The sequence below is a fragment of the Sus scrofa genome, chromosome 12 (genome assembly GCF_054392235.1).
Source record: "Sus scrofa isolate SSC_HxYL_T2T_F1_AM1 chromosome 12, Sscrofa_HxYL_maternal_Yorkshire_Landrace_v2.0, whole genome shotgun sequence".
Classification (NCBI taxonomy): Eukaryota; Metazoa; Chordata; class Mammalia; order Artiodactyla; family Suidae; genus Sus; species Sus scrofa.
This window is the reverse complement of record NC_139394.1, coordinates 66,182,900-66,206,631: the sequence shown is the minus strand read 5'-3', so window position 1 is coordinate 66,206,631 and position 23,732 is coordinate 66,182,900. Positions and strand designations below refer to the sequence as shown.

The following is a 23,732-nucleotide window of genomic DNA, read 5'->3' as shown; positions in this document are numbered from 1 at the left end:
CAGGCTAGGGGTCGAATCAGAGCTACAGCGGCCGGCCTGCACCACAGCCACAGCCACGCGGGATCCGAGCTGCGACTGCGACCTACACCACAGCTCACGGCAATGTCAGACCCTTAACCCACGGAGCGAGGCCAGGAATTGAACCCGCAACCTCATGGTTCCTAGGCAGATTCGTTAATCTGCGCCACGACGGGAACTGCCCCCTCTCCTTTCTGATCAGCAGTTTCTTCTCCATCCTCTCACCCTTCCAGAGGCCATGTCTGCAGACTCAGGCCATCCTGGATTCTTGCTTCCGAGTTGCGTGTCCCCAGGAGAAGCTGGAGCAGGGGGCTGTCTCCCTCCGGAGGGATGGCCCAGTCGTGCCGAAGCCCACGGGTTCACAGCCAGCCCGGGTCCTTGTGGGACGTGGTCAGCAGGACGCTGGTGGGCCTCCCATGCCTGAGGCTGGGGGCTGGGGGCCAGGAGGGCCCCTGGGCCAGAATCCTGGAGCCACTAAGTTGAGGGGGGCTGAGCTGGGAAGAGGCTGGAGGGTCACCCGAGGAGTGGTTAGCCACCTGGTGTAGACAGCCGCAAACTCGAGTCGGGACAGTGACGTGGCGGCGGGTGTGTGGCTGTGCACTGCTCTCTTGCAGAGGGGTCTGCGTGGCCTTGCTCTGTGGCCTTGCATGTGTGCACACGCCCCGTACACACCTCCCTGCACACATAGAAGCACACGAGTGTGTCTGACGGGGGCACTTTGTGTTCCTGCGTGTCCTGGCTGCCTCCGATCTGCAGTGGGTTTGGGGGAGGGGGCAGCACTCGCCCTCCTGCTGGCTTCCCTTAGGAACCCTCTTGTCATTCCTGGTGCCTGGGGAGCCTCTGGGCTGGGCTGGAGGGGCTGTGGTCCAGGGAGAAGGGCAGGGCGTGTGTGTGCATGTGTGTGTGTGTGCATGCGTGGGCCTGCTTGGCCTGTGCATCTCAGCACACCTGTGGGGCTCCGCGTGCCCATTTGCCCCTGTTGGGGCTGCACCCCGGGCCTGGCTGCATGTGAACGTCCAGCCTGCACACAAGCGCCCTGGGCCCTCGCCAGTCACTGCAGGCCCCGAGGTCTCCGTGTGCGCCACGGCGGCGTCGATGGAGCTTCTTACCCGCAGGTGAACGGCCCTGCTTCTCACACGGTCCCCAGAGGGACGTGTCCACGAAATGGTCACCACTGTGAGCCTCTGCCAGCATCAGGGTTCAGGCTGAGGCTGGGGCTGGGGTCAGAGGTCGGTCTGTAGCAGGGCCAGTGTCAGGCTGGGGCCAGAGACTGTGGCTGGGATCAGAAGTCCATTCTTGGCCGAGGGCGAGTGTCCGTCTCTGGCGGGGTTGGGTCGGGGTGCTTGCACTGTGCCTGGGGTCAAGGGTCAGTCTGTCTGGAGCCACTGGTGCAGAGCACGGGTGAGGCCTCAGCCCCACTGCGGCCCCCCTGCCCCTGGGTGGGGCCGTGCTAGGTGCCAGCCAGGGCAAGGGGCTGCCAGGAGCTGCTCCCATGGCCAGACCAGAAGTGCCAAGAGCAGGTGGCCTTGGTCATAGCCAGGACCAGGCTGCCCTCTGGACCCAGGACCTTTTGAGGGAATGCAGAGCAGGTGAGGCGCTGGGAGACCCCTGCCGCCGGCCCCCGTGCTCGCCACCCCTCGGCCCTCCGTTCTGCTCCCTCTCTCACCCTGCTCCCTTCCCCGCCCTCTGTCCCCTGTCCCCACTTCCTCGTCTCTGTCTTCCTTCCCTCTTCCTTGTGCCACTCATTTGCCCGAGCCCTGCCTGCAGCCACCAGCCTCTGCCCTCAGTGACCAGGCCCTGCCCTCCAAGTTCAGGGACCCGGCTCAGTATCTTCAGGAGCTGAGAGAGGAAGGTCACAGGCGTGCGTGGGCTGCCGACAGGTGCGTGAGAGCCAGAGGTCAGGCACGTCCAGGTGAGGCCACCCACCCAGGGAAGAAGGCTCCCTAGCAGGTGCTTCTGCCCTGCCTGAGTCTGGAGCTGTGTGATCTTGTCACGTGGCCTCCCACAGTCTAGAAAGGAAGGACGGACAGACAGACAGATGGCAGAGAAAGCCACAGACAGCAGAGAGTTCCCGTCGAGGCTCAGCAGAAACGAATCTGACTAGGATCCATGATGATGTGGGTTCGATCCCTGGCCTTGCTCAGTGGGTGAAGGATCCAGCATTGCTGTGAGCTGTGGTGTGGGTCGCAGACACGGCTCAGATTTGGCGTTGCTGTGGCTGTGGTGCAGGCTGGCAGCTGCAGCTCTGATTCGACCCCTCGCCCGGGAACCTCCATATGCCGCGGGGGTGAGGCCCTAAAAAAGCAAAAAAAAAAAAAAAGTCACCTAGGTCAGAGGAAGGTGGAACAAGAAGTGGGCTGGGCCTGGCCTCCAGCAGGCTCTGGTGAACGGCCCCCAGGGAGGCGGGCCGCTGCCCTGACGCGGTGGCACCCTCTTGGGAGGCCCCAGATGCGATGCCCTGTGACCTCGCCGGCTGGCCCCTGGGATGGGGGAGGGGTGTACAAACAAAATGTGCCAAAAACTTCAGGGAACTCGGCTGTTTGTAATGCTGCCCGCTTTGTCCCCCACCAGCCATCAAGTTCTTTCCTTTCAAAGAAAAAGACTTCTTGTGGGTTTTTGCCCTCAGCCCACTCTGTGCGCCAGGCTCGGGGTGCTGGGCGTGGGTGGCTTTGAGGGCTGGTGCTGTTCGGAGGCCACGCGGGCCTATGGGGGCCAGGCCCAGGTCTGTCTTGTTCTGCTGTCTCCCTGGCACCCGGACGAGGCCTGGCACGTGGTGAGCGCTCCTGAAACACAAGGACGGGGCTGTGGTGGGGAGGGACCCACGTGCAAAGGGAGAAGTGAGGCCGGGTGCTGACCCAGGCAGGCTCGACTCCTGCACGCCCGCTGACAACGGGCCCCTTCCGCAGCTGTCATGGACCCGTCATGGGGGCAGGAGGCACCCACTGGCACGAGTGGCAGACGAGTGGCTGACCACAGCAGCTCAGCCCTCTTCGCTGCTTGGCCCGACGCATCGGATGATCTTGTCAGCCCCGTCCCCAAGATAAACGCGCTGTCCCCGTCCTGGCAGCTCTCCCTGGTTCCTGCCCTGGCCAGGCCTCCACCTCAAACCTGCTCCTGCCCTGGCCCCACCCCTGCGAGAGCCCGATGGGGTCCCTGCCGCCCCTGCTCAGAGCCCTGCAGACTCCTCTTCCCACGACCTGGGAGAGCCAGTCCTTACAGAGCTGCACCAGGGCCGGTGGGTGGCCCTCTGTCACCTCTCGGTTCCCGCCTCTCTTACTCCATGCCAGCCGCCGGCCTTGGCGTCCCTGGAAAATGCTGGCCTGCTCGGGCTCCGGGCCTCTGCAGTTTGGGAGCTGCGTGCCTCACTTCTGAGTCTAGGTCTGTTCTCCCCTGTTTCAAGGGCCAGTTCCCAGGCCATCTCATGGGGAAGGCGCCCCCGATGCTCCCAGCGCCCCCCACCCCCTCCGGCTTTGGCCGTCCATCACAGCACGGGTCGCCTGACGTCATGGCCCATGTAACTCGCATTCAGTTTCGTGACTGTGTTGGGACTTGTGCGGAGGGAAGCCTTGTCTTGTTCTTAGCCCCGCCTCCTGTCACCTGGAACATAGCAGGTGCTCAGGGAGTGTTGGCCAAGCGGTTGGGTGACAATCTCTGCTCCATTTCAGTCGTGTGATGGTGGGCTGGTCAGCCCGCAGGGCCTCAGGGACCCCCGTCTCTGAAATGGGGCGGTGGGAGGAACCGATGAGAGGGAAAGATGCAGATTCAAACTTGCTGGCCCTGCTCTGACCTCTGGCCTGTACACCTGCCGGCCAGGAGCCTGGCATCCTGTCCTTTCGTAGGGGATTAGAGCCCCCCCAAGGCCAGGAGGGCCTGGGGGTCACCAGACCAGGGCTGAACTTGAACGTGACCTCTGAGTCTCGGTAGAACCCACCGGGCCTGGCGGGAGGCATCCTCCACCCTCTTCTCTGCCTCGTGCCAGCATGGCCCCTGGCCCAGTGTTCACGTGAGCGCAGCACCTGGCAGCCCCGCTGACCGCATTGGTGGCCTGGGGCTCCCTCCTTGGCCCCTAGAAGGCATGTGGACACCGGCTTGGCAGGAAAGCGGCTGTTCAGATAGTGCTGGCCAAGCCAAGGGGCGCAGTGCAGCCCGGGCTCTGAACCAGCCCCGCATCCCCAGGAGGCATGGGCCCTTTGAGACCGAACACCCCCGGCCCTGGCTCACAGGGCTCCCTGCCAGCCAAGTGAGGGGAGCAGGACTCACGGTGGGCATGGAGTCAGACCCCAGCTGGGGCAGGGAGCGGCTGTTCGCTCCATGTGGACGGAGACCCGCCCTGTGCCACCTGCTGCCGCCGCCATCCTGCGGAATCCTGCCGGTAGGACCCGGGGGGCCCAGCCAGGGGTTGGGGGCCACGCAGGCCTAGGTCTGCATTCTGGTGCTGCCGCTTCATTCTTTGCTTTGCGAAAAGCGTATCGAGTGCCTCCTCTGGGCCTGGCACTGAGCCAGGGTCTCGAAGCTTCCATCAGGTGGGGACCAGACTGTCCTGCTGTGTGTTCTTGACAAGTCCTCGGATGGCTCGGATCTGCAGAGGTGGGCAGATCCCCGCCCTGGGGGCTGTCCTCACGACCCCGCATGCATCACCGCCGGAGGGGCCCCTGCTGGTAGGGGGTTTCTGTCCTTCGTTGGGTTGAGCCACGCCTCCACCGTCCCCTCCCTCCAGATCCTCAGAACAGGTGCTTCCTGAAAGGCCCTTGTGGAGTGACCTTGGATGGGTCATATGACCTGTCCTTGCTCTGATATTCTTCACCCCGCCCCATCGTTCTCCAGAGGGACCCAGGGACCGTGGAGAAAGCCCTGGGCTGGGTCACGCTCACTCAGCAAATGCTTACCGAATGTGTACCAGGTACCATTCCTGTGGACGCTAGTGAGCAAAAAGACAAAAATGCCTGCAGAACACCTAAATCAGTGAGTCAGATGGTACGTGCGAAAGGCGGGGGCATTCCAGGCAGAAGGACCAGCAAGTGCAAAGGCCCTGGGGTGAGAATATGCTTGGTGAACAAGGGACGGCAAGGGGACGGTGGTGAGATGGGGGGAGCTGACTGGGAGTCTTGCTGCTGGGAGGGCCGCTTCTTCAGATCACTCAGAACCAGGGGGGGAGCCTGCGCCTACCCCGGGGGGAAGGGGCATCCACTCCTGTCCTCCCGCCTGGCCTATGGGTGGCTGCCTGGAGGAGCTGGCTGAGTCAGGATGTGACAAGGATGGTCTGAGGCGGAGGGGCAGGTGGTGCTGCGGCTGGGTCGGAGGTCCCAGCAGCATTGGGGCACTTTGCCTAATGGTGCATACGGTAGACTTCTGGTTTGTTCGGCTGCCTCGCCACGGAGCAGCCCCAGTTCCCAGGCCCAGGTAATAGAAGGACACGAGTCAGTCTGCATTTTAAAGATGGGAAGCTAGAGGCCAGAGAGGTGTCTGCTGCTCAGGGCCTGCTGGTAGCCTGTTTTTGCTGCAGCCTTACCGGGTGAGCCTGGGCAGCCAGAGAGCAGGTTTAGGGTCCATTTTGGGGCAAGAGGCCTGCTGGATGCCCCAGGTGGCCACACTCAGGACTGGGTAGGCTGTTAAGAGGTTCCCGAGCCTGGCTGTGAGATGCTGATTCCCGGAGGGCACAACGTGGGCGAAGGCTCTGGGCACTCAGAGTGATGAGGTCTGGGCTAGAGGCCAGGGAACCTGTTTCTTAGGTCCCCCGTTGACACCCTACCAGTGGCAGGCTTGGGAGTGACTGCTTTGGCCCCTGGGGTTCTGGTGGCTGCTGTGTCTCCAGGACCTGCACTGCCTTCAGCCCAGGACCATAGCAACCGTTTCCTAACTCCCTCCGCCAAGGCCGGCGGAGGCTGGGCTGAGCAGGCCCCCAGGAGTCACCAGGTCTCAGGGAAGGCGGGGTGGGCACAGACGTGGGAAGCGGGTAGTGGGGAGTGGGGACGGGTCGGGCAGTCATCGAGATCGTGGGGCGCGCTCCTCCCCTCCTGCCAGACAGGGGTCTGGGGGAGGCGAGGAGGGCGACAAGGACAGACTGGCAAGCACGAGAGAGCCAGCTGGCGCGATAATCGCGTGGACGGACGACAGGCCGGACACGTGTATGGGGAGAAGGTGGGCGGATGGAGAGAGGACGGATGAATGAATGAATGGCAGCGTGGGCGGTGAGCCGCCTGGAGAGGGGCGGGCCTGCGGGGCGCTCAATCACAGCCCCGGGGCGCGGCGCCCGCCGGCTACGCTCACCCGCCCCGCCACCGAGGCCCCGCCCGGGGCGCGTAATTCCGCGTCCCTGGGGCTCCCGAGCCGTTCCGGCGGCCTCGGGACTGGGGCGAGGAGGGGCCGCCCCTCGGCCGCGGGGGAACCTGAGGTACGGTCCCGCCTCGAGGCCCCGGCCCGGCTTCTCTTTGTCTGCGCCGGGTCCTCCGCTGTCTCCGGACCGCGACCCGCCTCTGCGGGCGGCCCTCGCTGCGCACTTCTGGCCTGCTTCCGGATCTCCGGGCCTCGGTTCTCGCGGCCCCCAGCCCGCAGGCGTCTCCCAGGCCCGGCAGGGCCTCCAAACCCGGTGCTTCTAGGACCGCGGGGCGGGCCAGTGCCGGGTACTCCCAAGCTGCGCCTCCGGTGCGGAGGGGGCGCGGGATGCAGGTCCTCTGATCCCCGCCTTCTCTCCTCTGATCCCCGCCTTCTCTCCTCCGCCTCTACTCGTCGCGCTGCGCCCCGACGCCACGCGGACCCCCCCCCCCCCCCGCCAGGCCTCGGCCCCGCAGGCAGAACACAGCCCCACCAGCCGCACACGAGACCGCCTGCAGTCGCACCACAGCCCTGCGCGGGCTCACTGCCCCTGCAGCCCCACGCCAACAAGCCCCCGACACCCCGCAGACACACTCGGGCCCCCGCAGTCACAACCCCATACGCGCACAATCTCATGCAGACACGGCCCACACAGGCGCAGTCCCACAACCCCCTATAAACAATTGCACACAAACAACCCCACGCAGGCACCGCATCACTCGGTCCCCCCGAGACTCAGCACATTCACAAGCTCTCGGCAGACCCCCAAACCCCGTGACATTCGCACGGAAGGCGGATCAGAAAATACACAGCCACACGGATACACACACGGACTAAAACGCGCATCCAGGAGCTCACCCACGGGCTCGTAAGTCACTGGGAAAATATTAAAGCGTTCCTTCCCTCCCCAGCCATCTGTGGCGCGCGCGCGGGCGCGCGCACGGAGACACGCACCCCCCCCCACTCCAGTTCCTAAGCGCCTCGGAGCCTCCCAGCCGGTGACCCCGGCCCCCGCGGCGAGAGCCGCGGGAGCGTCTCCCCGGCGCCCCCTCCTCCCGCCCCCTTCGCCAGCTCCCACTCCTCCCCCGCCTCCTCCCTCTCTCCCCCCTCCTCCTCCTCCCCTCCCCCGCGTCTGGGGCGCGGGCTGCGCGCAGCCAAGCCCCCTCATCGCGCGCCCCTCCCCGCGCGCGCCCCGCGCCCGCATCGCGCTCGCCGAGTGGATGCGGCCACGGGGCGGTCTCTTCCTCCTGTCCCCCGGTGGCCCGTGAATAATGGCTACTGAGGGCGCTCGCAGGGGCTGCTGAGAAGGAAACGCGGGGCGCGAGAGGCGCGGCGCGCGCGGGAGCGCGGGGGAGAAAGGAGCGAGCCCCGGGCCGCCGAGAGCGGCGGGCGGAGAGAAAGGAATCGTGCGAGCGCTCACATTTTTTTCTCCCAAGGATCTCATCCGGCCGCCGCGTTCTGGAAGAGACGAGGGGAGAGCGCGCGCGAGCGGAGGAGGAGAGGCGGCGCGGGGAAGGGAGGCGGCGAGACGCGCAGCGCCGGCGCCCGGGAGACCCAGGAGGAGCCCGCAGGTATTGTTGGCGGCGGAGCTTTGTGTCTTCGGGGGGCCGATCTGGGCGCGAGGGCTCCCGGGGCTGCCGGCGGGGGTCGCCGCCCGCCACCGGCACCCCTCCCGCCGTGCGCCGCCGCGATCTTGGCTGGAGTTGCAGATCTGCTTGTTTGGGGTTTTCCACACCGGTTGAGGGAATCGGTCTCAGGAGGAGGAATTTCTTTCTTTCCCTTTTTTTTTTTTTTTCTTTTGACCGCAGTTTGGTTGTGCTGGGGATTCCGCCCCCCCCGTTTCCTCCACGATACATTGGCGAGGGGTCTTGGCGACCGTGGCACTGGCTTGAAGGCTGGGGGTCGAGATGGCGGGGCTGGTGGCCGCGGACCGAGGGGAGGGACGCAGAGAAGGAAGGAGTTTTGCTCAAGTTCGCAGTCTGCGCCCCGGAGCTGGTCAGGCGGGGAGGGCCGCGCGCGCGCCCTGTCCTGCTCCGGGCAACCGGTGGGAAACTTCCCGAGAGCGCAGCCTCCCGGGGGACTCGGCGCCCCCGACGCCTCGGGCGCTTCCTCCGGCCGCCGCGGCCCCTCCTCATCGCCCGCGGGCGCCGAGGTCGCGCTCTCCCCACCCCCGCCTTCCTCCTCTCCCTGCGGCTTCCGGATCTGGACCGAGCGGGAGGAGCTGCTGCAAACACTTCCCCTGGAGACCCCTCCCCACCGGCCGAGACAGTCCCCCTGCCCTGCACCCCCGCCTCGCGCGCGCCCCAGTGGCCAGGCTGACAATGAAACCTCGCGCCTGTGCGGTTGGCGGCGGGGGTGGTGGTGGGGGTGGTGGTGGTGGTCGCGACTCGGTCCCTCCGGGGGCTGCGGACCCCGGCCAGGGGGAGGGGGAGGGGAACTCCTTCGGGGGAGGGCCTTGTTTGGGTTAGAGATGTTGACGTCGGAAGGGCTAGGCGGGGTGGGGTGTGCGGTGGAGGCCAGAGGCTTGGGTCGGGGGCCCGGGTCGTGGGTTCCAGCCTCTCTCCGGCTTGGTGATTGGCTGGTGACTCCAGGCACGTAGAGGCCCCCCACCCGCCGCCTCCCCTCCGGTACAATGCGGGCTTCAGAGGTGATCCCGAGGGTGATGTGTGTGTGTGTGCGTGTGTGTGTGTGTGACGGCGTGTTTGTCTCCTGCGATCCACAGCAGACGCTGCTCCCTGACCCGGAGATCCGGACCCTCGCCCCTCCCCTCGGGGCTGGGGGAGGGGAGGAGGGGGTGGGAACTTCTCGTTTCCCGCCTGGGCCCTGCAGAGGGAGGGCTAGCCCGGAGAATTTCTGGGGACCGCAGTCCTGGGGGGGGGGGGCTCAAGTCACCGTGGGGGCCGCGGGGTCAGAGGCTGTCAGCCTGCAGCGCGCCCTCCCCTGCTCCTTCGGCAGGAGGAGGGGGCGGGGTGGAAGGGGTCAAGGCCCGTGGGGCTGGAGGAGAGTCGGTGGCCATCAGCCTTAGTTGGGCTCTGGGCAGCAGCCTAGGGGGCTAAGGGAGGCTCCCCCCTTCCTCCTCCTGGGGTCGGGGGCCTGGCCCAGGGCCCTAGGGCCCCCGCCAGCCCGGTCAGGTGATGGGAATGCTTCTCCTGATGGAACAGGTTCCTGGGGGAGAGGGGAGCTGTTCTGTGGCTGGGCCCAGGCGTAGAAGGAGTTAACCCTCCCAGAAACCTGTCAGCCCCTACACAGCAGGACGCAGTGTGGACACTTGGACCCTGTTCACGGCCGCATTCCCAACCAGGCGCTCTGACCTGGGGGGGTGGTGCCTCGTTCGGGGACCCTGGGGGGGTGGAAATCCGAGCCCAGAGAAGGTGATGAAGCCAGACAGTGGCCGTGTGGCCCCAAGGGAGGAGAGGTTGCATATGCCAGAGCCCCGAGGGGAATCGCCCTGGGGGTGGGGTGGCCACTTGGTCCCACTCCCCACTCCCAGCTGGAGGCGGCAGTTAAGGGGCGTTAGACCCTGGCAGCTGGGGCAGGGTTGCGCTCCGCTCTTTATGGCACAAGCCTCGTGGTGCAGTTCCTGGAGGGGCCGTCCTCCCTTCCCCACCGGTTTCCTGCAGGTGACAGCCCGGGGCCTGGCACACGCTGGGCACTTGGCTTCGGCCGGACAGACGGGCGTGAATGAATCCGTCATGAATGAATGAAATGAATGAAAAGAGAAAGTTTCTCAATTGGAGGCATGTAGTCCTTGTTTTCCTTTAAACAAAAAAAAGACTTTTATAACATGTCTGTCTTAGGAGAGGTTGAATAGAAAATCTGAAAGACGGAGAAAATGCAAAAGGTCCTGACAGTCTGGGCTGTGACACTGGGACTATTTTGATGCCTTTCCCCGCCGTCTTTTTCGACCGGGGGTGGGGGGTGGGTTGGTTTTTGCAGACTTGTGGGCATACTCTCTGTATTCAGACTGGGTCCTGCTCTCCTTGCTGGTGCTGACGGCCCCCCCCCTTTTTTTTCCTGTTTTGTAACCAACTCTCCCCAAACACGGCAGTTCAGGTCTTCAGGCTTTTCCAATTGGGTGGATGCGCCACCATTCGCTTAATAGTCCCCCTTTGTTCCATGTTCTGGATGTCCCCTGATGAGGGAGGCGCTGGGCTTATTTGCGTCGAAAGCTTTTCTGGCGTCTGAGACCATGTCCTCCTAAGACGCTGCTCCTGCCTGCAGTGGAGGAAACGGGCGCCTCGTTGTTTTCCCTGATAAGTGGGACGCTGTTCTCCTCCCTCCCCACGATCTAGAACCTTCTTTCAGAACTGAAAGCACCTTGGCGATACATCGCTTGTCTGACCCCCCCCTCCCCCCGCAGCCTTTGACAGAGGAGGAAACGGGAGCCCAGAGAGGGAAGTGAGTCCCAGGGTCACACAGCAGCCGCTGGGCCTCGTAGAGCCAAGAACCTCTTGGTCTCCGCATCCGGGAGGAGTCCCTTGGGGTCTTGTAGGCTGACCTTGCCCACTTTACAGACGGGGGCACTGAGAGGAGAAGCCCCTGGCCCCATGCGCCCGGTGGCGCCGGCTGGAGCGGCCAGATGGGCTCCTCGGCGCCTGCGTGTCACATACGCTGGCTGCGTCCGTGATGTCCACTGCGTCTGGGGCCGCCCAGGATGCCAGCCTGCGCTGGGCCAGCGGATTCCCTGATGCCCCGCCTCACGATCCCCCCTGTCTCTCAGCCGACCCATTTTCCTGGAGGAAAAGCCGAGGACCCAGAGCAGGTGCAGGACTGCACATGTCAGGGGACCCCAGCTCGTGCCCCTGGCGTGAGCTCCGGGCTGTTCGGGGGCGGGGGCAGGACCAGCTCCTCTCCTGCTCTGCCTCTGGCTCAGCTGGACCCCAGGCGGCCCCTGGTGAGAGGGGCCGAGAGGGAGGGGGAGAGGGAGGGGAGAGAAGGAAAGATGGGGCTGGAAAAGCGGGGGGTGGGGGGGGGAAGGAAGGAAAGGACCCTTTTAAAATGAAAACGAGACAGGAAGCTCCCCAGCCTCCTCGGGCACCCAGAGGCGTGGTGGTGGTGGTGGTGGGGTCCCCCCCAGTGTGTGTCCTGGGGGTGGGCTCGGGCAGGGCTGCGTGGAACAGCTGTTTGGGGGGCTCTGGGGATCAGGGGGCTCCATCAGGTGGGTGGCAAGGGCACAAGAGCTGGGAGGTGACTTCTCTGTTCATGGGTTCCCGTGGGCTAGGTGGCAGGGCCACCTGAGGACAGAAGCCAGGGCCCGGGGGCGTGTGTGGGGGCGGGGATGTGGTTCTGACTCCCCCCCAGAGGACAGGGAGCTCTGTCCTGCTGTCTGAGCAGCCCTCCTGCGGGTGGGCATTCGGGCATTTCTGTGGGGTCTGGGGGCCTGGACCCCTTTGTGTGTGCGCCTGCGTGTGCGTGTGTCTGTGTGTCCGCTCCTGTTCGTGTCTTCGGGGGGGGGTCTGCGTGCCTGCCGGCCTAGATGCGTGTGTCCACGTCTGCGGGCCCGCACTGTATGTGTGCTTTTCTCGAGCCCCTGTGTGCGCATAAATCAGTGTGAGTGTCCCTGTGTGGGCCGTGTCCCTGGGTCTCTGGTCCCACTTGTGCCCTTCCGGGGACGGGCCGCGTGCCCCCGCGCTTGAGCACGTGCGTGTTTATCTGCGTGTGAACGCACCCTTTCCTCCTAATGGCCCCGCGAGGGATGCAGGCGGCAGGCTTTTGTGCTGCTTTCAAGGTTGGGTCTGGTGGGGGTGGGGGGGCGGCCTTCAACTGGGGGGGGGGCGGGGGGCGGGGAGGGAAGGGAAAATCTTAAAAGACGGTCTTCCCTCTGGTCTCCAAGGAGACCAGCCTGTGAAATGATCCGCACGTTAATTAAAAACGATTATATCCTGATTGAGCCATTCCTGCTCACATCCCCCCGCCAGGGAAGGCCGGGGCTGAGGGCAGGGGATGGAGGGTGGGGCCCGGGTCCCACGCGGGCCAGAGCCAGCGCCAGACCCCGCCTCGGAGGGGAGCGCACCGCGGGAGCAGGTGGCGAGGTGCTGGGGGTTGTGCCCGCGCAGGTTTGGGCTTCTCCTTTGAATTCTGCAGACGCCTCCCCCCCCCACCCCTGGGTATGTTCCCTGAGGTCCAAGGAGCCCCGTCCAGAAGGTCAAGGTTAAGAGCAGTCCTCGTGAGTGTGGGCATGTGGGCGTTTCTGTGCTGTGTCTTTGTGCTTGTGTGTGTGTGCGTGTCTGGTGTCTGGTGTCTGGATGGCGCCCATGCGCCCTGCTCATGTGCCGGGGCCTGGGCCTGTTTGCACAGATGCTGTGTTTGTGGTTTGGGTTTTATAGAGAAGAGACGTGCTTGAGGTCATAGAACCAGGGGGTCGGGACCCAGTCCTCTCACCCCAAGGCCCAGACCCCTCTTCCTAGTTCCCAGCTGCCTCCCAGACGCCCCCGGTGGGGGCTTCGCCTTCTGCAGGCCCCCTGGGTAGCTGGGTGCCCATGGGCGGCCTCGTCCTTCTCGCGGCATCCTGAGACCCTTCGGTTCTGAGGTCCAGCCTCCCGGGTCCAGCTCATGTCCGTCCTGGGGGTGGCAGACGACTCGACAGCCCCGGGCAGCTCTGGTCTGAAGCATGGTCAGGGCCTGTTCCCCCTAAGCTCCCTGGGCCCCTGGGCCCTGCTGGCCACCGTGTACCCACATTCCTGGACCTAGGCTGCTGAGACCATTGTGGAAACGTCTGCGCCAGGTCACACTCTGCCCGGCCTGGTTGGCTCACCCCCAGTCACCCCGCAAGCCCAGCAGTCATGGAACAAGTGACAACCAGGTGCCCCGCAGCCCGCAGTCCAGAGTCACGTGTCAAGGTTCACCCAGTGGGCGATGCTCGGGCGAACGGTTCACCTCGCACTTGTGGGGACCCGACCGTCGAGAAGAGGGCCCGCCGCCCCGCCGCACGCTCCGCCAGCCCTGGCCACCATCACGGGCCTTTCGCGCTTCCTCAGTTTCCCCTCTGTGCGGTGGGGGACGTAACTTTTCCCCGACTGGACTGTCTGGAAGGTGAGGGAGACGAGGGCAAGTTGGTACAAATGACCGGTGGCATCCGATGCACAGCGAGTCATTGTCTGTACAGTTGTCTGTCCAGGGCACCTATGTGTTGCCATGGCAGGGGCCCAGGTTTGCTGGGTTGGGAGGCAGACGCACTGCCACCGACACTGCTTTCTAGGAGACGCTCTGGGGTGGAGGGGACCAATGTCCGAGTCTCGGGAGGAGCCTCCGGGGGACAAAGAAGTTCATTGGGCCCACCTGAGGCTACATTATCAAAGGTAGAGTGTCCGGAAAAAGGGAGGGGATCTTCCTGCTTGACTGGGTCCCACGTTCTTAGCAGGAGCTTGACTGAGGGGAGGGTTCTGAGGCCAGAAAGGGTGTCGTGAGGAATTCGAGGGGGTGAGGGGACCAGAAAGGGGCTCTGTCCGTTCCCGGGGGCAGCGCCAGCAGAGAGGAAGGCCGGAGCCCGCTGCTCCCTGGGGAGCCCCTCGCAGCAGAGTGAGGGCATCTGGGAACCTGCCCGCCCCGGCTGTCCTGCTGGCTGCACTGCCCAGGGGTATCTTGACCCGTGTGGGGTCTGCCTTCCCGAAATTTCCTGGGGCCTTAGATGCCGCCGAGGGTCACCGTGCTGGGGCCCCTTACACGCACGTGGGTGGCCTTGGAGGAGGGACTGGAGGGGAGCTGGTGTCTGCAGGGCACTGGGTCCTGCATGGCAGTGGGCAAAGCTAATGAGGGTGAGGCCCTCGGGGGCGGCAGCTCAGCTCTACCAGGTGGGACGGGGGACACAGTCAGGTGTCCTGTCCCGCCACCTAGGGACCCAGGACCTGGGTGCTTACGTGACATCTCCAGGTTTGGGTGTGCTGTTCCCTAATCCAGCAACTCACCAGCGGTCAGATCCAGGCCCCAGGCCCCAGTGTGCAGCCTCTTGGCTCGAAAGCTGTAACCCAGGGGTCGTAGTAACTGGCCTCTGTGTCCGGCCTTGACCCTCGGTCTGTGCCTGGTGCCAGCCTCGTGCATGTCTGCACCCGCCTGGCCTTGTTCGCTTAGGGGTGAGGGTGTGGGAGCAGAAGGCTCACCCACGGGGCTGCTGGGCCCCGACGGAACGGTCAGCCTGCCTGTCTTCCTGCACGAACAGCCGCGTTCCCAGCTGCCCCCGCTGCTGGGCTGGGTGGGCATCTGATGGGCACCGGGGGTCACAGGTCAGGCTCATTTCCTTCCCACGCGGCTGACAGCACACCCAGGCCCTGCCCCAGAGAGTCACGGTGGGCTTCCTGGAGGAGGAGGAGGGGCGCGGGTGTACCCCGAAGCAGGCCTGGAGCAGGAAGGGACCAGAGGCTCTGCAGGGCAGGTGGCGGAGGTGGCACAGAGGCCGAGAGACCCTGGGCCTTGACTGCTGTGAAGGGTTTATTCTGAAGGTGGCTGCTCGGCACCAGGCGCACGGCTGGCGCCAAGGCTTGGAGGTGGGGACGCTGGGGTTGACGTGGGGAGAGGCAGGGACCAGCCGGGATCCCCTGGGGCAGCGAGACCCATCAGGGAGTAGCCCTCTGCCCCTGCCGAGAACTCTGACTCTGCTGATCCTTACTCGTGCTGCGTGGACTGGACAGCACCCCGCCCCTCCCGCCCCTCCGAGCTGCCTGGCACTCCAGAGGGAGCAGGGCCCTCAGACTTCACTCCCTCCTGGGGGGAGGGTGGTCCTGGGACCAGTAATTATAGCTCAGCAGGAAGTTCCTGCTGTGGCCAGGAGGTTAAAGATCCCACGTTGTCTCTGCAGAGGCAGGAGTTCGATCCCCAGCCCGTCGCAGTGGGTTAAGACTTTGAGTAGCCGCAGTTGGGACGCAGGTTGCGGCTGCGGCTCAGGTGGCTCGTCCATCCCTGGCCCGGGAACTTCCATGCGCCGTGGGTGTGGCCCAAAAGGAAGGAGAAAGCCCAGAAGATGCTAATCCCCTGAAAGAAAGCCCAGCACAGAGCAGGGGGAGGGGTGGGGAGGGCGGGAGACGCGGGAAGGATGCCCGGAACCTGCTGTTGAGCTTCCTCTGCAAGCCTCCTGCCACTGGGCCCCGAGCACTTAGGTATTTCCTGTCATGTGCACTTTACGGATGAAGAAGCCGAGGCTTGGAGGAAGCAGGCCCCTGTGGGTCAAGGCCGCCAGGACCCGTAAGAAGCCAGGCTGGGATGACTGTGGGCCTGGCAGGACGGGCTTCCCCACAGGGTTCCCGGCATCGGGGGTCCCGTTGCGGTGACCGGAGGGAGCGGCTGTGATGGGAGGCAGGGGCGCCCTCCTTGGGCACCTGGGCAGCTGCGCGGGGCTCACATCATCTCGGGCCTGGCCTGACCCAGGAGGGGACCGACCTGGGGGACCTCGTCCTCCCTCCCCCCCCCGCTTCATCCTGTGGTCCCGCTGAGTCTCTCGTGTTGGGGGGCCTGGCTGTCACCCCCAGCTGACAGAGGAGCACCCCAGCGGTCTCCGCTTCCGACGTCCTGCCCCCACCCCCAGCCCCCACCGCCTCTGAGCAGACTGCTCTCCTCTGTGCTCCTGCGCGGGGCTGTCGCTGGCTGAGGCCCTTAGATGGGCGCTGTTTGGCCAGCACAGGGTTTAAAAAATAACATGGGATTTCGTATAAACATCCCACTTCGGGCTTCTCTTCTAGCTGGAGGGTCGTAGTGCCGCCCGCAGGCCCGTCAGCCCCCGCAGGTGGAGCTGAGACGGGGCCGCCTGCGTCTCTGCGGTCCCCGCTCTGTCCGGTTTGTCCCCTGGCACCCCCACTCGCACCGGGGTTCCCGTCCCGGCACCCCAGCTTGCATTGATCTTGGGCAGATTTGAAATATCTTTGAAACGCATCTGGAAGCTGCCGGAACTGAGAAGCTGATTCAAACTGGGTTTTGAAGGTGTTTTCCAGCCATGCTCCAGACGCCCCCAAAAATAAAATGAAAGGAAGGGTGCACAGGTGGGGACCCGCCTGGGGAGGAGGAGAGGTGCCGGGCAGCTGCCCCGCGGTCAGGGCCCCAGGGAGAGGAGACAGGACATGCCACAGCCCCCTGTCCTCCACGCCCTGCCCAGGGCCCAGCGCCCGCCCGTCCGCATCTCAGATACTGTAAAATTGGCCGCTTTTCCCTGCGCATTTAAAAGACGCCTTTTCGTTAATATGCGGGAGGGATTTCGATGTTCTCGTGCATAACCTTTTGCTGGAGCGACAGCGTGCAATGAAAGGGTCCCAGGAGAGGCCGTGTAATTTGGGCTGCGAGGGACGAGAATACCAATGCAGGGCGTCTCCAGAAAGCTGGGAGCCCTGGGGTCCCCGCCCCTCGTGCGCTGCTGGGGAGGGGTACCTAGAGTGTCCGGGACAAGGGCTGGGGGCACCTTTTCTGGGCAGGAGCTGGCCCGTGCGGGGTGGGGGGGTTGGGCCCGTCTGCCCTTGGCCCCGAAGGATCAGAAAAGGGGGCTTGGGAGGTTCCAGTTAATTGAGGCTGAGTCTAAATCGGGAGGCTTAATAAAGGGTAATTATCCTCCCAGGGGAGCCCCCCCCCGCCAGCCTGGAGGCGCTGAGAACGCCCGCCCGGGTCCCAGGGCCGCCTCCTCCCTGCCCGTGGCCAGTCGAGGGCCTGGAAGCGTGTTAGCTGCCTGCCTGTGTGTCTGCATGTGGGGGCACGCGCGGGCACGTGCCCAAATGCCACACCCTCTCCAGAGAGCAGCGCCGACCTGTGTGGACGGAGGCGACTTTGCCAAGTTGCGGCTCCACCCCGCGAGGAGCTTTCTGTCGTCGCGAGAGGACCCAGAAGAGCCAGGGCCGCTCCCGAGGGAGGGAGCTCCGTGGGTGTGCCAGCCGGTCGCCCCGTGTGCGCTCCTCTATGCCGTGGGCTCCTCCGTGGTCCCCAGAGTCCTGGGCCCGGGGATTTCCCCAGGGGACACAGGGTGGTTAGGAGGCCGCCCCTCAGTGTCCCCGGACCCGGCTCAGAGTCGGGGAGCGTGGAGGAGGGTGAGAGCGTGTGTTCCGTGCACGCAGGCGGCTGCGGAGCTGCGGGTGCTGGGGTGGCCTGGACGCCGTGCATGTGTGGCTCTCGGGGAGGTGGGGAGGGGGCGTTTCTGTGCCCTGCGTCCGCCCCGACGGAGGGTGTGACCGGGCCCGGTGGACATGTTTGTGGTGTGGGCATGTCTGGGGGCCACGCCTTGGCTCTCCCTGGGCCAACCCAACCTTCCTGGGCCAGGCCTCCCCGCCCAGGCCTCCCACTGCCCCTGGCCCTGGCTCGGACCCCGGAGGTGCCCATCACCCCGACGCCAGCCATCCGTTTCCCCTTCCAGGGACTTCGACCCCTGCCAGCCCAGGTCTTAGTTCATCCTTGCTCCTGGGACAAGAGTGGGCCCCGCAGATGGCCGGAGGTCCCCAGGGGACCGTAGGGACAAGGGAAGAGGAGGGAGAGGAGCCCGCCTGGCCACTGCTCAGCTTCTCCCCGAGAAATCCCACACGAGGTGGATTCCCGTGTTTCTGTGGTGTCTGGACCAGATGAGCAGGCCTCTGCGGACACACCGTGGGCATCACTAGACGTGAGATGCAAGGTTTCCAGAGACGGAGTGCCGTTCGAAATGAGCCGTTCTGGGAGCTCCCTTCGTGGCTCAGTGGAAACGGATCCGACTAGGAACCATGAGGTTGCGGGCTCGATCCCTGGCCTCGCTCAGGGGGTTAAGGAGTCAGCATTGCCATGAGCTGTGGTGTAGGTCGCAGACGCGGCTCGGATCTGGTGTGGCTGTGGCCGTGGTATAGACTGGCGGCTACAGCTACGATTAGACCTCTAGCCTGGGAACCTCCCTATGCCACGGGAGCAGCCCTAAAAAGCCAAAAAAAAAAAAAAAAAAAAAAAGAAAAAGAAAAAGAAAAAGAAAGAAACAAGCTATTCCGTTTCTGGAGACTGTGCGAGGGTGTTTCTAGAGACAAGAGGGGGAGTTTTCTGGAGGAGAGGCTTTTTTGGAGATGAAACCGGGGCATTTTTGGAGCACTGATGAGGCCTTTCTGGATTCCAGGCATTGGTCGAGGTGAGACGTTTCTGGAGACAGACCACTTCTAGAGATAAACTGTAGCCCTTCTGGAAGTGGAATGTTTTTGAAGACGGTGCTAGAGTATTTCTGGACATAAAATAGGGCGCTTCTGGATCGGAGGTATTTTGGGAGCTGAAATGGAACCTCTCTGGAGAGAGGATGTGATATTTCTGGAAATGGAGCATTTTGGGAGCGAAGATGGAGCCTTTATAGAGCGGAGAGGGTGCTGGCCTTTCTGGAGCTTATGTTTGAAGACGAGAGGGAGTATTTCTGGAAAGGAGATGGAACCGTGCTGGATGAAAGGCAGGATTTCTGGAGAGGAAACGGGTCATTCTCGGAGCAGGGGTGTGTTCTGGAGATGAGGGTGGCGTGGTCGAGGCTACCGCTGGAGGAAGGGACGGAGGGTCTCGGGGGCGGGAAGGGACGTCCCCACCTGTGACCCTGGTTTTGTGCGAACGGCCTCCTGCTCAGGCCCACCCTGCCCTGAGGGAGGCTGGGGGCTTCTGGCCCTGCTGTGGGGTCCCGCAGCCCCCAGGCTTGCTGCAGGCACAGGCTGTAGCTAAATGGCACCCTCCAAGCTGACTCGGCTTCCTGGGAGCCGTCCAAGGCCTGCCCTCAGCCCCTGCCAGGAGCCCTCTCGCCGCCCCCAGCCCCACACCTGCCCGTCGGGGAGCAGCTCCAAGGCCGGCCTTGTTTCAGCAGGAGGGTTGCGGGGTGTGAGGTTAAAAATGGGGGAAGGCCAGTCCCTGCCCAGCCCAGGCAGACCCCCGGGGTCCCCCAGCCACCTCCCCCAACTCCAGGGAAGCAAAGTTGGAGGATGTGTCACCGCTTGAGCTGGCCTGGCCCCCCAGAGTAATTGCTCCTCTTCCTTCATTGAACTTCAGCCTCAGGGATCCTGCCTGAGGAGTGCCCGGCGGGCCTAGGACCCTCGCCTGGGCCTGGCTGCGGTGGGAGAGGGCAGGGAGCTGCCCCCTAGGAGGAGGGAGCCTCCAAGCCGGGGGGCGCACCCTGGTGCTGGTGGGGGGCTGCCGTTCAGAGAGTCGGGGTCTCAGCCTTTAGGAAGTGGCCCCCTCACCTCTGACCGTCTGGGGGAAAGGCTGGATGCTGGAGGGGCCCTGCACGGGGGGGGGGGGGGGGGGGGGCTTCTGTGCCTGGGGTAGCAGGGCAGTGGGCTGCCCAGAGAAGCACAGCCTCCGCATCTGGCGGGGTCTGAGGGGTGGCCCCGGACCCTGGACTGGGTGAGGTGCTGGCCGGGCAGGGTGGGCTGTGGCTGGGGGGCCACTGAGGAGCGTGTTTGCCCAGCTGCGGTCAGCTGGGCGGAGCGTCTGGGCTGGGTCAGCGCGCGCGCGCGCACACACACACGCACACACACTCCCCCTCTCTCCGCCTGGGTGGTCCCTGCCGCCTCCTGTGGCCCGTCTGCTGGTGGACACAGAGGGCCCCAGGCCAGTAGGAAGCAGGGAAAGGCCGAGGGCTCCCATGGGCCCGCATCTCGGAGCTTCTGAGCACATCTGTCCAGATGCGACGCAGGCCGACCCGGCCCCTGGCATCTGGGGGCCCGTGGGTCTCAGTCTCCCCTCCGGAAAGTGGGGTTTGTGGGCATCCTTGGGGGCGGAGTGCAGGGGCGCCCTCCCCACTGCAGGGGAGTGGCCGCAGCTGGGGTTGGGGTGTGGCTGGGGGGTCTTTCCCGGCCCCCCAAAATGCCTGTGCAGGCCTCCTCAGTCTGAGAAGCCAGGTTGTGACAAGAGAGCGTGCGGCCCTTTAGAGTGGGGACGGAGAGGGCCCTGGAGGCCACTGCATCCTACACACGCGTGTGCACACACCCACATACACACCCACGCACACACCCACACACATACATCCCCGCACACGCACACGGGCTCGCACATGCGGGAAGTGCTCCCTAGAAGGGCCATTGGGAGCAGGGGGCCTGGGCCTGACCCCGCTGGGACAGCGGGCTGGTGCCTGGGCTGTGGCCTGTCCACCTGCACAGCTGGGGGCGCTGCCCCTGCCCTCTTCCCGTGACCTCCACTGCCTCCCACCAGCCTCCCCCTGCCTGGGGATTTTGAGGCCTTAAGCCCACCCACCCTGAGCAGGGCTCTGGTCCCCGTGAGTCCCAGGTGCCAGCCCAGCCAGCCTGCCCAGCCACCACCGCACCTTGGGTGCAGACAGGGCAGCTCCTCCCCCGAACGCGGAGCCGGCTGAGCTGAGTCACCTCACCACTGAGGGGGAGCGCTGCCACCCAGTGCCGCAGCCCCCCCTTCCCCAGGACTCACAGGCCAGGCTGAGCCCCCTTCTGAGGGGGTGGCCAGGGATCAGGCATCAGTGTCCAGAGGACCTGGGCCCTGTTCTTCTACGGGCTGTGGGCTCAGGCTTGGGGGTCCGTCGTTCGCGATGGGACCGCCACATTGGGCCCGTGGGCTCCTGTGGCCACAAGTGATCTTTGGCGTCCATGCCAGGGCCCTGCCTGCCCCAGCTGCTCCATGGCCTCCTTCTGGGAGGCGCCTGGCCAGGACTCCCAGCTCCTCCTCCATCCAGAGAAACCCTGCGTCCCAGGGTCAAAGATGGGCCCTCTTCCTCCGAAGCCCCCCCAGAGGTCTTGGGCCCTGCAGAGCCGCCCCTGGAGAGCTGGTGTCACTGTCGTCATGGTCGTCGCCCCCCGCCCCCGTGGAAAAGCGGCTCCTGCCTGTCGGCTGTGGCGCTGGCCAGGTGGGGAAGAGGCTGACCTGTGCCAGGGGCTTCCTTTGGGTTATAGGTTGTCCCATGGGTTGTCGAGTGAGGCCACCAGGCCGGACGCAGGCGCGAAAGACCTTGCCCCGGGCCCCCTAGCCACGTGGCGGCAGGGCCAGGAATGACCGGACCCGGCAGACCTTTGGCTGCGCCTTCCGGGCCGTGCTTCCCAGGTGAGAGACCCAGGGAGCCCGGGCCTGTGGGACAGAGCTGCTTTTGTCTTTATGTGTGACCCACTCCGCAGGCCCCGGGCAGCCCCCCACCTTGGTTGTCCCCAGAACAAAGCCGGCTCTGCCAGACCGGCCGCCGCAGAGGCTTCAATCAGAGCAGGTGGAAGGGAACTCCATCTGCCTTTTGTTGCTGCCGGAGGGAGTCAGGGGCTGGATTCGCCCTTGAACGGGGAGAGAGGCAGCGGGGAGGGCGAGGACCGCGGGGAGGGGGCCGGGGCGACGTACCTGCGACAGCCACCCCTCCCCCACCCGCTGGCGCATCCAGCGCCTGGTCACCATCTTAGCATTCGGCACACGCCTGCGCACACGCGCACGCACACGCGCGCACACACACACACATGCTCACACATGTCACTCCTGTCTTCCTCCACCGCCCTCCGAGGTTCCCTGTGCACCAGGAAGGGAGCCTCTGACCAGAGAAAAAAGAAAGGAAAGGAGAGAGGGGGCGCAAAGCCCATTCCGAGTTACCGTAGTTACCGTAGTTACGGGCGCCGAGGACTCGCGGGGCGGGCACGGCCCCCTTCCTGTCCTGAGGACCCTCCCTCCCGGCCCCTCCGTCACCCCATTAACAAGCCGGGGCCCTTGTTCCGAGTTCTGCGGCAGAAAGGGAAGATTCAAGGACTTTTCAATAGGCGAGAACTCCCTGGGCGGCTCTGAGGAGTTGCTTTTTGTGTGGCGGCGGCGAGGGACTGGCGACTCCACCCGCTCCCCCTGGCTGCCGCCTCCTGCCTGGAGCCGCCGCCGCTCCCGGGCCCCCGGGTCCCCGCGTCTCCCGGTGGATGTGCTTGTTCGTCGGGAGCCCAGTCCTTTATTTTTGCTGCCTTTCTCTCCTGACACCCTCAGCTTAGCAGAGGCCACGGGTGCCTCTGCCTCTCAGGGGAGCTAGAGCATCCTCGGGGAATGCTGGAAAGGCTGAAACCTCGGAGTGGGGCTCCACACGGAGTCCCCGGTTCCTGCCCTGGGCCGGGGAGCAGAGGCCCGCTCCCCCATCCAGGTGCTGGGCCTGCCGCCTTGGCCAAGCCTGTGCCCGGTGCCCGGTGCCCGGGGCGGGCTGGCCAGAGGGAGATGGCGGCGGCAAAGGAGGCAGACGAGCAAATCCGTTTCCTCCGACGCTGCATATCTTAGGAAAGCACATTTCAGCTCTTTTGGCTTTTGGCAAGCTGGTCCCAGCCTTTAATTTTCTAATAAAAAGGAATCACGTTTGCTGAAAAGGCAGGAACTGGCTCCCGTCACTGTCTCTCCCAGAGACCATAGTTCCCATCTGGGGCGCCTGCCAGCCTGGGGGGTGGGCGGTGGGCTCCTGCGACCCCATGTGGCGTTGTCCAGGGCCAGGGGGGCAGGGGCGCTGGGGCACACAGCAGAGGGCAGACAGTGCCCGTGTACCCTGGCCCAGCCTCGGCCGCAGTCCAGGCTGGCAGGGGCCCTGAGACTCAGGCGGATGTTTGGTGACTCTTCTGCTGGAATGAAGGAAGGAAGGGACGGACGCTCTTCGCTGAGGCCCCGGGGTAGCTGGCAGGCTGCTCAGAGGGTCAGATCTTTGTTGCCTGAAACGGTGCACATGTGCACACGTGCTCCCTTGAGTCTGAAGTCACCTACCTGGAGGGCCTTGCCAGCCCCGCATCCCCCAAACCCCTGGCACTGACTCACCAGAAACTTTGCCAAAAATCATACCTTTAAAAAAAACAACATGCATTCATTGTTTTTAAAAAAAGACATAGTAGGAGTTCCCTTCGTGGCGCAGTGGAAAGGAATCCGACTGGGAACCTTGAGCTTGCGGGTTTGATCCCGGGCCTCGCTCAGGGGGTTAAAGGACCCGGCGTTGCCGTGAGCTGTGGTGTAGCTCCCAGATGCGGCTTGGATCTGGCGTGGCTGAGGCTGTGGTGGAGGCCAGCAGCGACAGCTCCGATTGGACCCCTAGGCTGGGAACCTCCATATGCTGCGGGTGTGGCCCTAAAAAGCAAAAAAAGAAAAAGACACACACACAAAAGACCTAACAGAAGCGTGTGAAGTTGGAAGATATTTTTTTTTTTTTTGTCTCTTTAGGACCGCACCCAAGGCACATGGAAGTTCCCAGGCTAGGGGTTGAATCACAGCTGCAGCTGGCGGTCTACACCACAGCCACAGCAACACCAGATCCGAGCCGTGTCTGTGACCTCCACCACAGCTCATGGCAACGCCAGACCCTTAACCCACTGAGCGAGGCCAGGGATCAAATCCACATCCTCGTGGTTCCTAGTCAGGTTCAGGTTCGTTACCACTGAGCCACAGCAGGAACCTGAGTTGGAAGTTCCTGCTCCCACAGTAACCCCCGCCCCCGACGCCCCTGGGCGGGGGCATCCTTGGCGCTTCCTCCCGTCCCTGGGACATTTGGGTGTTTCTCGTCTGCTTGGGAT

At 64.5% G+C, this 23,732-nt stretch overlaps 1 protein-coding gene and 1 pseudogene across 4 annotated transcripts in view; one reads left to right on the top strand and one right to left on the bottom strand.

Annotated features, from left to right (window-relative positions):
- The window catches only part of RAI1 (retinoic acid induced 1), a 103,447-nt gene that overhangs the window by 26,725 nt on the left and 52,990 nt on the right, over positions 1-23,732 (top strand). For 3 of the 4 annotated variants that reach the window (XM_084986327.1, XM_021068022.2, XM_021068024.2), the window contains exon 1: positions 7,853-7,901. The exons of the other annotated variant lie outside the window; for it this stretch is intronic. The gene's annotated coding sequence lies outside the window, so the exon portion shown is untranslated. Of the gene's footprint in view, positions 1-7,852; positions 7,902-23,732 lie in introns of those variants that run through there. 4 annotated transcript variants of the gene reach the window in all.
- On the bottom strand, positions 6,154-7,232 carry LOC146398435 (uncharacterized; annotated as a pseudogene).